The 11,049-nt window shown below is 40.6% G+C and overlaps 1 pseudogene across 1 annotated transcript; it reads right to left on the bottom strand.

The window, feature by feature from the left end:
- Nucleotides 1-1,620: 1,620 nt before the first annotated feature.
- Nucleotides 1,621-10,803, bottom strand: LOC309847264 (spermatogenesis-associated protein 31D1-like; annotated as a pseudogene). Its single transcript has 4 exons — nucleotides 10,796-10,803; nucleotides 3,831-5,673; nucleotides 3,139-3,351; nucleotides 1,621-1,734 (listed from the first exon to the last, which is right to left on the bottom strand). The product of its transcript is annotated as a spermatogenesis-associated protein 31D1-like (transcript).
- Between the last annotated feature and the right edge of the window lie 246 nt (nucleotides 10,804-11,049).

The raw sequence follows: 11,049 nt of genomic DNA on the forward strand, positions 1-11,049 counted from the left end.
CTTCACAAGGAAGCACTCGTACACTTCTATAAGAGTCAGTTCTGGGGTGCCTGGGTAGCTCAGTCAGTTAGGCATCTGCCTTGAGCTCAGGTCATGATCCCCAAGTCCTGGATTGAACCCCACGTCAGGTTCCCTGATCAGTGGGCCTTCTTCTCCCTCTCCCTCTGCTGCTTCCCTGCTTCTGTGTGCTTTCTCTATCTCTCTATGTCAAATAAATCTTCAAAAAAAAAAAAAAATCAGTTCTTTCCCTGCTTCCCCATCCCCACCAATGAAGGAAAGAACAGACAGTGAGTCTCCTGGGAGAAATAAGGAGGCAGCCTCTAGAAGTCTCTGAACCTGCCACTTGGCCTTCCTAATAAAAATCAAATGTAGCCTTGTGACCCCAGTAAAATAGCCTAGTTTAGGCTCTGATCCAGCCAGTGGAAGTTCTAGGCGAAAAGCCTCAAGAGAAGAGCCCCTTCAGATAGCCTGGGCTCCTTCACTGCAACTGCCAATTGGGGCACAAATCTGTGTTAATCCTTCTGATGGCTGCCTCAAGGAACCCGATTGCCTTAGGCACCACCTGGCACTAGAGAAATTCACAATACCTGAAGCTGGGATCTGGGGTCCCCATGCCCAGTCAACATCAAGGTACCAATCCATGCATTTTTGTCCACCCTGACATTAGGTTTAGAGATTAAGATTGAGGTTGAAAAATTCAGGTAACCCATTCCCATTGCATTATATGTCAGGGACAATTCTTTGGGCACCAGACTATATCACTAATGTATAAATGAAAGTCTCTTGAAATTTCATAACATTGGGATCCTGAGTGTGGGCACAAAGCACATCTTTTCCTAGAGAAATTGATCCTCATCTCTCCAATCATTTTTCAGCTAATATAGTTCTTACTTTTTATGATCATGATACTTTCTCTGAAAGAAAGGAAAACAATCCTAGAAGCAGAACAAAAGTATGAGATCACTCGTGGATGGTATTACTATGTAATTTGGACAGATGACTTCCTATATGTTCTGAGTGTGCAAAGTCTGTCTCATTACATCATCCAATGTTTCTCTGAATGGAAACAATAGACATTAGATATGACTTGTTATGTGACCCAAGGCCATTAACTCAGCCCATTTGAGCCTTTACATCTCTCTTGGTTGGAAGTCTTCAAGCCATAAAAACAAGGAAAATATCTCAAAATTGGAGTTACATACTCTGAGATCCCTAGTACTCGCTTTTCCATCAATTGGGTGACCCATTCTCTCTGATGTTCAAGCTATGAGAATTTAATTTGAAATGATGGATGTACTATATTAAATATATAAATAAGAACAGAACTTGAATCTTGTGAACAGTAGGGTTTCCTTCCTCTATAAGTGTGGCTAGGTCTACAGAAGTTGAAGGTTACTTATTTAAACCTGTGGTCTGCAACCTAGGGCAAAGTGGAGAGACTGTGATAGAGCCAGGATGAGCCATATTACATCTAGTTTTTCCTCCTGTCTAAGTCTGAATACTGGTAAGTCAGATGGTTCTGAGGGCTTATTTTACCATTCAGGATGAACCCATAGTAACTTTACCTCTCTGCACCAGCACCTTTTCTTCCTTCTTTGGATGCTCCAGTCTCTTTGCTGTTTACTTTCCAGCTGCCACTCCATTTAGCCAGTAAACAGTTTTGACCTTGATGACTTGGATATGAATGAGGACAAAGATCCACATGGCACCTTTGGCCACTTTTGCTTCAGCAAACTGAATAGGGTGTCCAAGAAGAAACCCTTGCATTAGGAAGACTTCTAAGAAGATTCCAATCATCCCCACTCCCTAATGTTCACACTCTTATGTAATTACGCCTCCCCTTGAGCATAAGCGGACTTAGTGATTTGCCTCTGACTAATAGAAAAAAGGAAAAGTAATGAGATGTCATTTCCATTAGTTTACAAAAGATCGCAACTTCCGTCTTGTTTGCAGACTCTCTCCTTGATTTGGTGAAGTAAGCTGCCATGCTGGAGAAGCCCACATGACAAGGAACCATCGAGCTACAGCCAAGAGCCAGCAAGGTACTGATGATCTCACTCCAAAAGACTTTGAAGAACTGCATCCTGCCAGCAACTGTGTGAATGAGTACAGGATTTGGTCCTTCCCCACTCAAGTCTCCAGATAAGAATGTAGCCTCAGCTGACATCTTAATTTCAGCCTTGAAGCAGAAAATCCAGGTAGGCCTTGCCTGAAATTCTGACCCACAAAAGCCATGACATAATAAGTATGTATTTTTTAAGCCACTAAATTTTGGAATATCCATTACACAGCAATAGATAATTAATGAACCCCTCAATTACTGTAAACTTGGTATAAAATGTTGCATGTCTGGGAAGACAGGCACCATACAGGATGACAGTGTCCCTGGCAACAACCCTGGAAGTACTCTCTTCATGCTCAAAAACTATACCATATACACATATGATGTTGAAATGGTATCATTGGGATGAAATTAGCCTGAGTATCCTCCAGGAGGTGAGGCTTAGATGACAGTAACTCATCCCACCCAACAGATAATTTGGGAGCAGATGAAAAGAGTTTGAGTCAAGTTTTACACTGTGAAGGTTTTTCTCATAATTTGTGAAGTCCTGAAGGTTTTCAGAGTAAGCTCTTTGTACTTTTTATGAAAAAACAAAACAAAAACAAAACAAAAAAAAACTGTAAATGTTTTAAATATAGGATTTTCAGAGCAGGATCAAATAAACAACCCCAGGATAAAACTGAGAAGGCTACTGTCTGGCTTCTTACAAGGGACTGGTGCACTTGTAGAAGCCAAAAGAGTTAATCATTAGGAGTTGAATGCGCTGCTTCCTTTCCCTGAGTGCAAGCCCCAGCCCCAGTCTCAGTGTAGCACACAGAGAACACCACTCTCAATTAGAAGAAATGTTTATTGAGGAGGATTAATATTCTTGGTTGTACTGAAGGTTGTTCTTATCAGAGGATATACTGTCATCAAAACTGTGAAGCTTTCTCAACAAGGACTGAATGATTTCTTTAGGGAAATTTTTCTCCCTGGAAGTGCTGGAGAAGCATTTTCTGCTTGAGTAGAAGAGTCAAATCTCTAAACACAGTACTTTCATCAGGGTCACCCCTGGTGGCCCAAAGGACCTGTCATACTTGATGCACACAGGTGGGGCTTGGATGAGGCACAGACTCCCCAGAGGCCAGAGAAGAAGGGAGATGACTCTGGCGTAACAGCTGATCCTTGAAGGCTTCAGCTTTCTGGGGATGTCTGACCCTGTCTCTGTTCCGTCTGACACTTGTAAGACGGTTCTGGTCAGCACAGGAATCTTCTTGGCTGCAGGACTTGATACTTGCCCATTTCTCTTGCTGTGGGTCAGAGAGAGTCTGACAGTTGGAGGGTTGTCACTTGTCAGGCCCTATTTGGGCCTGTACATCCTCCTGCTACTGGCTTAACTCTGAGGCCTCAGATCCATACATATGTGTCAGCTTCTCTTCTAGGACCTTCCCAAGTGAGCTTGTGAGTTTCAGGAAGCTGATCACTCCCAAAAGTAGCCACATTTTCAATTGAGTTTTGGCGCTGCGCTAAGGTGGACATGAACTTGACTTTTTTGTTGGGGACTTTCTTGATGCCCTGTGATTTTTTTCTTAGAATTGATCCACTGAAAAAATTGCCTCATCTTTTTTCTGAAGTAAGTTCAAGAGGAAACTGTTCATTCTATGACAGAGTTGGGGAAGCACTCTCTCATTTTCTGTCCTCAATGTAGTAACTCCTCTCTGCCTACAGATGTCCCTACTCCTGAGTCCTTACTTCTGCATTTTCTTGCTTTGGGATCCTGAGGTCTCACTTTCTTTGCACTTCTTCTTTGTGGGAAGTTCATAGGCTGGACCTTACAGAAGGCCAGCTTTGAGTCCCAGGATTCCTGCTGCTGCTCTATGCTAATTCTGCTGTCCTTCAGTTGGATGTGCAGCACCTGGGATGCTTCCATGTCTCCACTGCACACACTCTGAGACTGAGTCAGTGAAGCCTTGGAAGTCAAGCTATTTGAAGGAAGGGGCATGTCAGTAGGACATCCTTGAGCCTGGTTATGCTCCTCACTCTCTAGTTTAAACTTTAACTCACTTAGGATCTGTCCTTTCAGGTCTGATAGTTTAGTATCTTGTGAAACCAATATTTTTGGTGAGGGGTGTTCTGTGATCAGGGAATCTACTTCTGTGATCAGGATCTACTTTACTTATGTTGATATATATCATTTTGGAGCTTCCCAGCTCATTGGTTGTCAAGATGTCCCAAGATTGGGATTAAAGGGTACAGAGCTCCTTGGTGTTGAATATATCCCTGGATAAGTTGGACATGGCAAAATGTTCTAAATTCTCCTCCACCATCACTTTGCCCTGTTCCATTTCTACTCTGTTACTGGAACTCACATTCTCATGCATGCACTCATGTCCAGCCTCAGCTTTTCTTGTGAGCACCTCTGGGCCACATGTGTTGTCTTGTACAGTCTCACTGGGTCGCACTCGAGCTCCGATGCTGTGTGCAAGGGGATGAAAAGTCTGGCTGCCCCACTCAACTATCTGGATGCACTCTGCAGTCTTATGGTCAGTGTCAGAGTGTGATGGCTTCCAGCTCCCCATCCTTCATTACCCACAGATGACATAGAGGGGAGAGGATGATCCACAGGGGGGACTGACTTTGTTGTTCTCATCCTGTTTCCCAAAAAAAGTTTCAGAGCTTTCCTCAGGGGGTTTAAAAAACTCAGCTTTGGAATCCACCCCAGAAATATGCATAGCCGAAGAGGGAAAGTTAAATTGGGGAAGAGGCCATGTTTTGGCTTCTCTCAACATACAGAATTTTATGGATTCAAGAACCCTGAGGAGTAGACCCCACATTTGCCTCATGTAAAATCGTATAATATGGGCCTCTAGCACCTGTCATGTACTGGGATCAAGAAAAGAATGCTCTAGTGTGGTGCTCTGGCAGTAAACCCTACCCACCATTCTTTTTAGAATCTATGTTTTCTGTAGCAATCTAGGGACTCCCAGAGAAAGGCAGTGTATTGTCATCAGCCACACACGAATAACAAACACCTACAGGAATCCTACTACAGTGATCCGCAAAACTTCTTGCTCGTAGTAATCTAAGAATTCTCTTCATTTGATTCTGGTCTGTGTCCTTCCTTGAGACATTTAATAATTCATTTCTTGGGTGATTCCTTGAAAGACACACAGTTACTTGTCTCCAAAGCAGCCCTCAGACCTTTCTGAGACCCTTTGTGGGCTGTCTTCTGGACTATTCTCCAGGATATATCCAAGATTACTCCTCATATCCTTCTTAGCTGGAACTTTGTTTGGACCCTCTCATGGAACCTTCCAGGGAGATGCAACTCAGTATTTGCTAGATCCCTGCTACTATGGCCCTGAAGCTCAGAGAATTATGAGTTAACATGTCTGCCTTTTTGCTGAGAGATTTCTGTTAATTTATGCTGAGGCTCCATCAATGCTAGGGGCTCTAGATTTCTACAGTCATGGAGGCACCAGTGTGGGATTACCTTCCTTGGACTATGTAACTGTAGTGTCCCCTGGGGTTCACAAGTGATATGAAAATTGGCAGGAAAGATGGAGACTGGTACATAGGCATAGGATGACCAGCTAACAAATGGAAGGTTGGGAGCTTGAGACAAGTGGTTTCTTTTTTTTTTTTTAATTTTTAATTTTTTTTTCAATTTTATAATTTTTAATTTTTTTTAAACATATATTTTTATCCCCAGGGGTACAGGTCTGTGAATCGCCAGGTTTACACACTTCACAGCACTCACCAAAGCACATACCCTCCCAAATGTCCATAACCCCACCGCCCTTCTCCCAACCCCCTCCCCACAGCAACCCCCAGTTTGTTTTGTGAGATTAAGAGTCACTTATGGTTTGTCTCCCTCCCAATCCCATCTTGTTTCGTTTACTCTTCTCCTACTCTCTTAAGCCCCCATGTTGCATCAGCACTTCCTCATATCAGGGAGATCATATGATAGTTGTCTTTCTCCGCTTGACTTATTTCACTAAGCGTGATACGCTCTAGTTCCATCCACGTTGTCGCAAATGGAAAGATTTCATTTCTTTTGATGGCTACATAGTATTCCATTGTGTATATATACCACATCTTCTTGATCCATTCATCTGTTGATGGACATCTAGGTTCTTTCCATAGTTTGGCTATTGTGGACATTGCTGCTATAAACATTTGGGTGCACATGCCCCTTTGGATCACTACGTTTGTATCTTTAGGGTAAATACCCAATAGTGCAATTGCTGGGTCATAGGGCAGTTCTATTTTCAACATTCTGAGGAACCTCCATTCTGTTTTCCAGAGTGGCTGCACCAGCTTGCATTCCCACCAACAGTGTAGGAGGGTTCCCCTTTCTCCACATCCTCGCCAGCATCTGTCATTTCCTGACTTGTTCATTTTAGTCATTCGGACTGGTGTGAGGTGGTATCTCATTGTGGTTTTGATTTGTATTTCCCTGATGCCGAGTGATATGGAGCACTTTTTCATGTGTCTGTTGGCCATCTGGATGTCTTCTTTGCAGAAATGTCTGTTCATGTCCTCTGCCCATTTCTTGATTGGATTATTTGTTCTTTGGGTGTTGAGTTTGCTAAGTTCTTTATAGATTCTGGACACTAGTCCTTTATCTGATATGTCGTTTGCAAATATCTTCTCCCATTCTGTCAGTTGTCTTTTGATTTTGTTAACTGTTTCCTTGGCTGTGCAAAAGCTTTTGATCTTGATGAAATCCCAATACTTCATTTTTGCCCTTGCTTCCCTTGCCTTTGGCGATGTTCCTAGGAAGATGTTGCTGCAGTTGTGGTCGAAGAGGTTGCTGCCTGTGTTCTACTCAAGGATTTTGATGGATTCCTTTCGCACATTGAGGTCCTTCATCCATTTTGAGTCTATTTCGTGTGTGGTATAAGGAAATGGTCCAATTTCATTTTTCTGCATGTGGTTGTCCAATTTTCCCAACACCATTTATTGAAGAGGCTGTCTTTTTTCCACTGGACATTCTTTCCTGCTTTGTCGAAGATTAGTTGACCATAGAGTTGAGGGTCTATTTCTGGGCTTTCTATTCTCTTCCATTGATCTATGTGTCTGTTTTTGTGCCAGTACCATGCTGTCTTGATGATGACAGCTTTGTAATAGAGCTTGAAGTTCGGAATTGTGACGCCACCTACTTTGGCTTTCTTTTTCAATATTCCTTTGGCTATTCGAGGTCTTTTCTGGTTCCATATAAATTTTAGGATTATTTGTTCCATTTCTTTGAAAAAGATGGATGGTACTTTGATAGGAATTGCATTAAATGTGTAGATTGCTTTAGGTAGCATAGACATTTTCACAATATTTATTCTTCCAATCCAGGAGCATGGAACATTTTTCCATTTCTTTGTGTCTTCCTCAATTTCTTTCATGAGTACTTTATAGTTTTCTGAGTATAGATTCTGTGCCTCTTTGGTTAGGTTTATTCCTAGGTATCTTATGGTTTTGGGTGCAGTTGTAAATGGGATTGACTCCTTAATTTCTCTTTCTTCTGTCTTGTTGTTGGTGTAGAGAAATGCAACTGATTTCTGTGCATTGATTTTATATCCTGACACTTTACTGAATTCCTGTACAAGTTCTAGCAGTTTTGGAGTGGAGTCTTTTGGGTTTTCCACATATATTATCATAGCATCTAAGAAGAGTGACAGTTTGACTTCTTCTTTGCTGATTTGGATGCCTTTAATTTCCTTTTGTTGTCTGATTGCTGAGGCTAGGACTTCTAGTACTATATTGAATAGCAGTGGTGATAATGGATATCCCTGCCATGTTCCTGACCTTAGCGGAAAAGCTTTCAGTTTTTCTCCATTGAGAATGATATTTGTGGTGGGTTTTTCATAAATGGCTTTGATAATATTGAGGTATGTGCCCTCTATCCCTAGACTTGAAGAGTTGTGATCAGGAAGGGATGCTGTACTTTGTCAAATGCTTTTTCAGCATCTATTGAGAGTATCATATGGTTCTTGTTCTTTTTTTATTGATGTGTTATATCACATTGATTGATTTGCGGATGTTGATCCCACCTTGCAGCCCTGGAATAAATCCCACTTGGTCATGGTGTATAATCCTTTTAATGTACTGTTGAATCCTATTGGCTAGTACTTTGGTGAGAATTTTTGCATCTGTGTTCATCAAGGATATTGGTCTATAGCTCTCTTCTTTGATGGAATCCTTGTCTGGTTTTGGGATCAAGGTGATGCTGGCCTCATAAAATGAGTTTGGAAGTTGTCCTTCCATTTCTATTTTTTGGAACATTTTCAGGAGAATAGGAATTAGTTCTTCTTTAAATGTTTGGTAGAATTCCCCCGGAAAGCTGTCTGGCCCTGGGCTTTTGTCCGTTTGGAGATTTTTAATGACTGTTTCAATCTCCTTACTGGTTATGGGTCTGTTCAGGCTTTCTATTTCTTTCTGGTTCAGTTGTGGTAGTTTATATGTATCTAGGAATGCATCCATTACTTCCAGATTGTCAAATTTGTTGGCGTAGAGTTGCTCATAGTATGTTCTTATAATTGTATTTCTTTGGTGTTAGTTGTGATCTCTCCTCTTTCATTCATGATTTTATTTATTTGGGTTCTTTCTCTTTTCTTTTTGATAAGTCTGGCCAGTGGTTTATCAATTTTATTAATTCTTTCAAAGAACCAGCTCCTAGTTTCGTTGATTTGTTCTATTGTTTTTTTGGTTTCTATTTCATTGATTTCTGCTCTGATCTTTATGCTTTCTCTTCTCCTGCTGGGTTTAGGAATTCTTTCTTGTTCTTTCTCCAGCCCCTTTAGGTGTAGGGTTAGGTTGTGTACCTGAGACCTTTCTTGTTTCTTGAGAAAGGCGTGTACCATTCTATATTTACCTCTCAGGACTGCCTTTGTTGTGTTCCACAGATTTTGAACCATTGTGTTTTCATTATCATTTGTTTCCATGATTTTTTTCAATTCTTCTTTAATTTCCTGGTTGACCCACTCATTCTTTAGAAGGATGCTGTTTAGTCTCCATGTATTTGGGTTCTTTCCAAACTTCCTCTTGTGGTTGAGTTCTAGCTTCAAGCATTGTGGTCTGAAAATATGCAGGGAATGATCCCAATCTTTTGATACCAGTTGAGTCCTGATTTAGGACCGAGGATGTGATCTATTCTGGTTAATGTTCCGGGTGCACTAGAGAAGAATGTGTATTTTGTTGCTTTGGGATGAAATGTTCTGAGTATATCTGTGATGTCCATTTGGTCCAGTGTGTCGTTTGTGGCCTTTATTTCCTTGCTTATCTTTTGCTTGGATGATCTGTCCATTTCAGTGAGGGGACTGTTAAAGTCCCCTACCATTATTGTATTATTATTGATGTGTTTCTTTAAGTTTGTTATTAATTGGTTTATATAGTTGGCTGCTCCCATGTTGGGGGAATAGATATTTAAAATTGTTAGATCTTCTTGTTGGACAGACCCTTTGAGTATGATATAGTGTCCTTCCTCATCTCTTATTATAGTCTTTGGCTTAAAATCGAATTGATCTGATATAAGGATTGCCATTCCTGCTTTCTTCTGATGTCCATTAGCATGGTAAATTCTTTTCTACCTCCTCACTTTAAATATGGAGGTGTCTTCAGGTTTAAAATGAGTTTCTTGTAGGAAACATATAGATGGGCTTTGTTTTTTTATCCATTCTGATACCCTGTGTCTTTTGTTGGGGAATTTAGCCCATTAATATTCAGGGTCACTATTGAGAGCTATGAATTTAGTGCCATTGCATTGCCTTTAAGGTGACTTTTACTGTATATTGTCTCTGTTCCTTTCTGATCTACCACTTGTAGGCTCTCTCTTTGCTTAGAGGACCCCTTTAAATATTTCCTGTGGAGCTGGTTTGGTGTTTGTAAATTCTTCCAGTTTTTGTTTTTCCTGGAAGCTTTTAATCTCTCCTTCTATTTTCAATGATAGCCTAGCTGGATATAGTATTCTTGGCTGCATATTTTTCTCGTTTAGTGCTCTGAATATATCATGCCAGCTCTTTCTGGCCCACTAGGTCTCTGTGGATAAGTCTGCTGCCAATCTAATATTTTTACCATTGTATGTTACAGACTTCTTTTCCCGGGCTGCTTTCAGGATTTTCTCTTTGTCACTAAGACTTGTAAATTTTACTATTAGGTGATGGGGTGTGGGCCTATTCTTATTGATTTTGAGGGGCGTTCTCTGTACCTCCTGAATTTTGATGCTTGTTCCCTTTGCCATATTGGGGAAATGCTCTCCAATAATTCTCTCCAGTATACCTTCTGCTCCCCCCTCTCTTTTTTCTTCTTCTGGAATCCCAATTATTCTAATGTTGTTTCATCTTATGGTGTCACTTATCTCTCACATTCTCCCCTCGTGGTCCAGTAGCTGTTTGTCCCTCTTTTGCTCAGCTTCTTTATTCTCTGTCATTTGGTCTTCTATATCGCTAATTCTTTCTTCTGCCTCATTTATCCTAGCAGTGAGATCCTCCATTTTTTATTGCACCTCATTAATAACTTTTTAAATTTCAACTTGGTTAGATTTTAGTTCTTTTATTTCTCCAGAAAGGTCTTTTATATCTCCCGAATGGGTTTCTCTAATGTCTTCCATGCCTTTTTCGAGCCCAGCTAGAACCTTGAGAATTGTCATTCTGAACTCTAGACCTGACATATTACCAATGTCTGTATTGATTATGTCCCTAGCCTTGGGTACTGCCTCTTGTTCTTTTTTTTTTTTTTTTTTTTTTTTGTGAATTTTTCCACCTTGTCATTTTGTCCAGATTAGAGTATATGAAGGTGCAAGTAAAATACTAAAAGGGTGCAACAACCCCAGGAAAATATGCTTTAACTAAATCAGAAGAGATCCAAAATAGTGAGGGGGGAGAAAGTGGATAAAAAGACGTTCAGAAAGAAAGAAAGAGAAAAAAAAAATAAAAAAGAAAGAAAAGAATTTAAAAAAGAAAATGAATAAAGGAAAGTATAAAAAAGAAAAAAATATATATATATTAGATAAACTT

This window comes from Mustela nivalis (genome assembly GCF_964662115.1).
Source record: "Mustela nivalis genome assembly, chromosome: 13".
NCBI lineage: Eukaryota > Metazoa > Chordata > Mammalia > Carnivora > Mustelidae > Mustela > Mustela nivalis.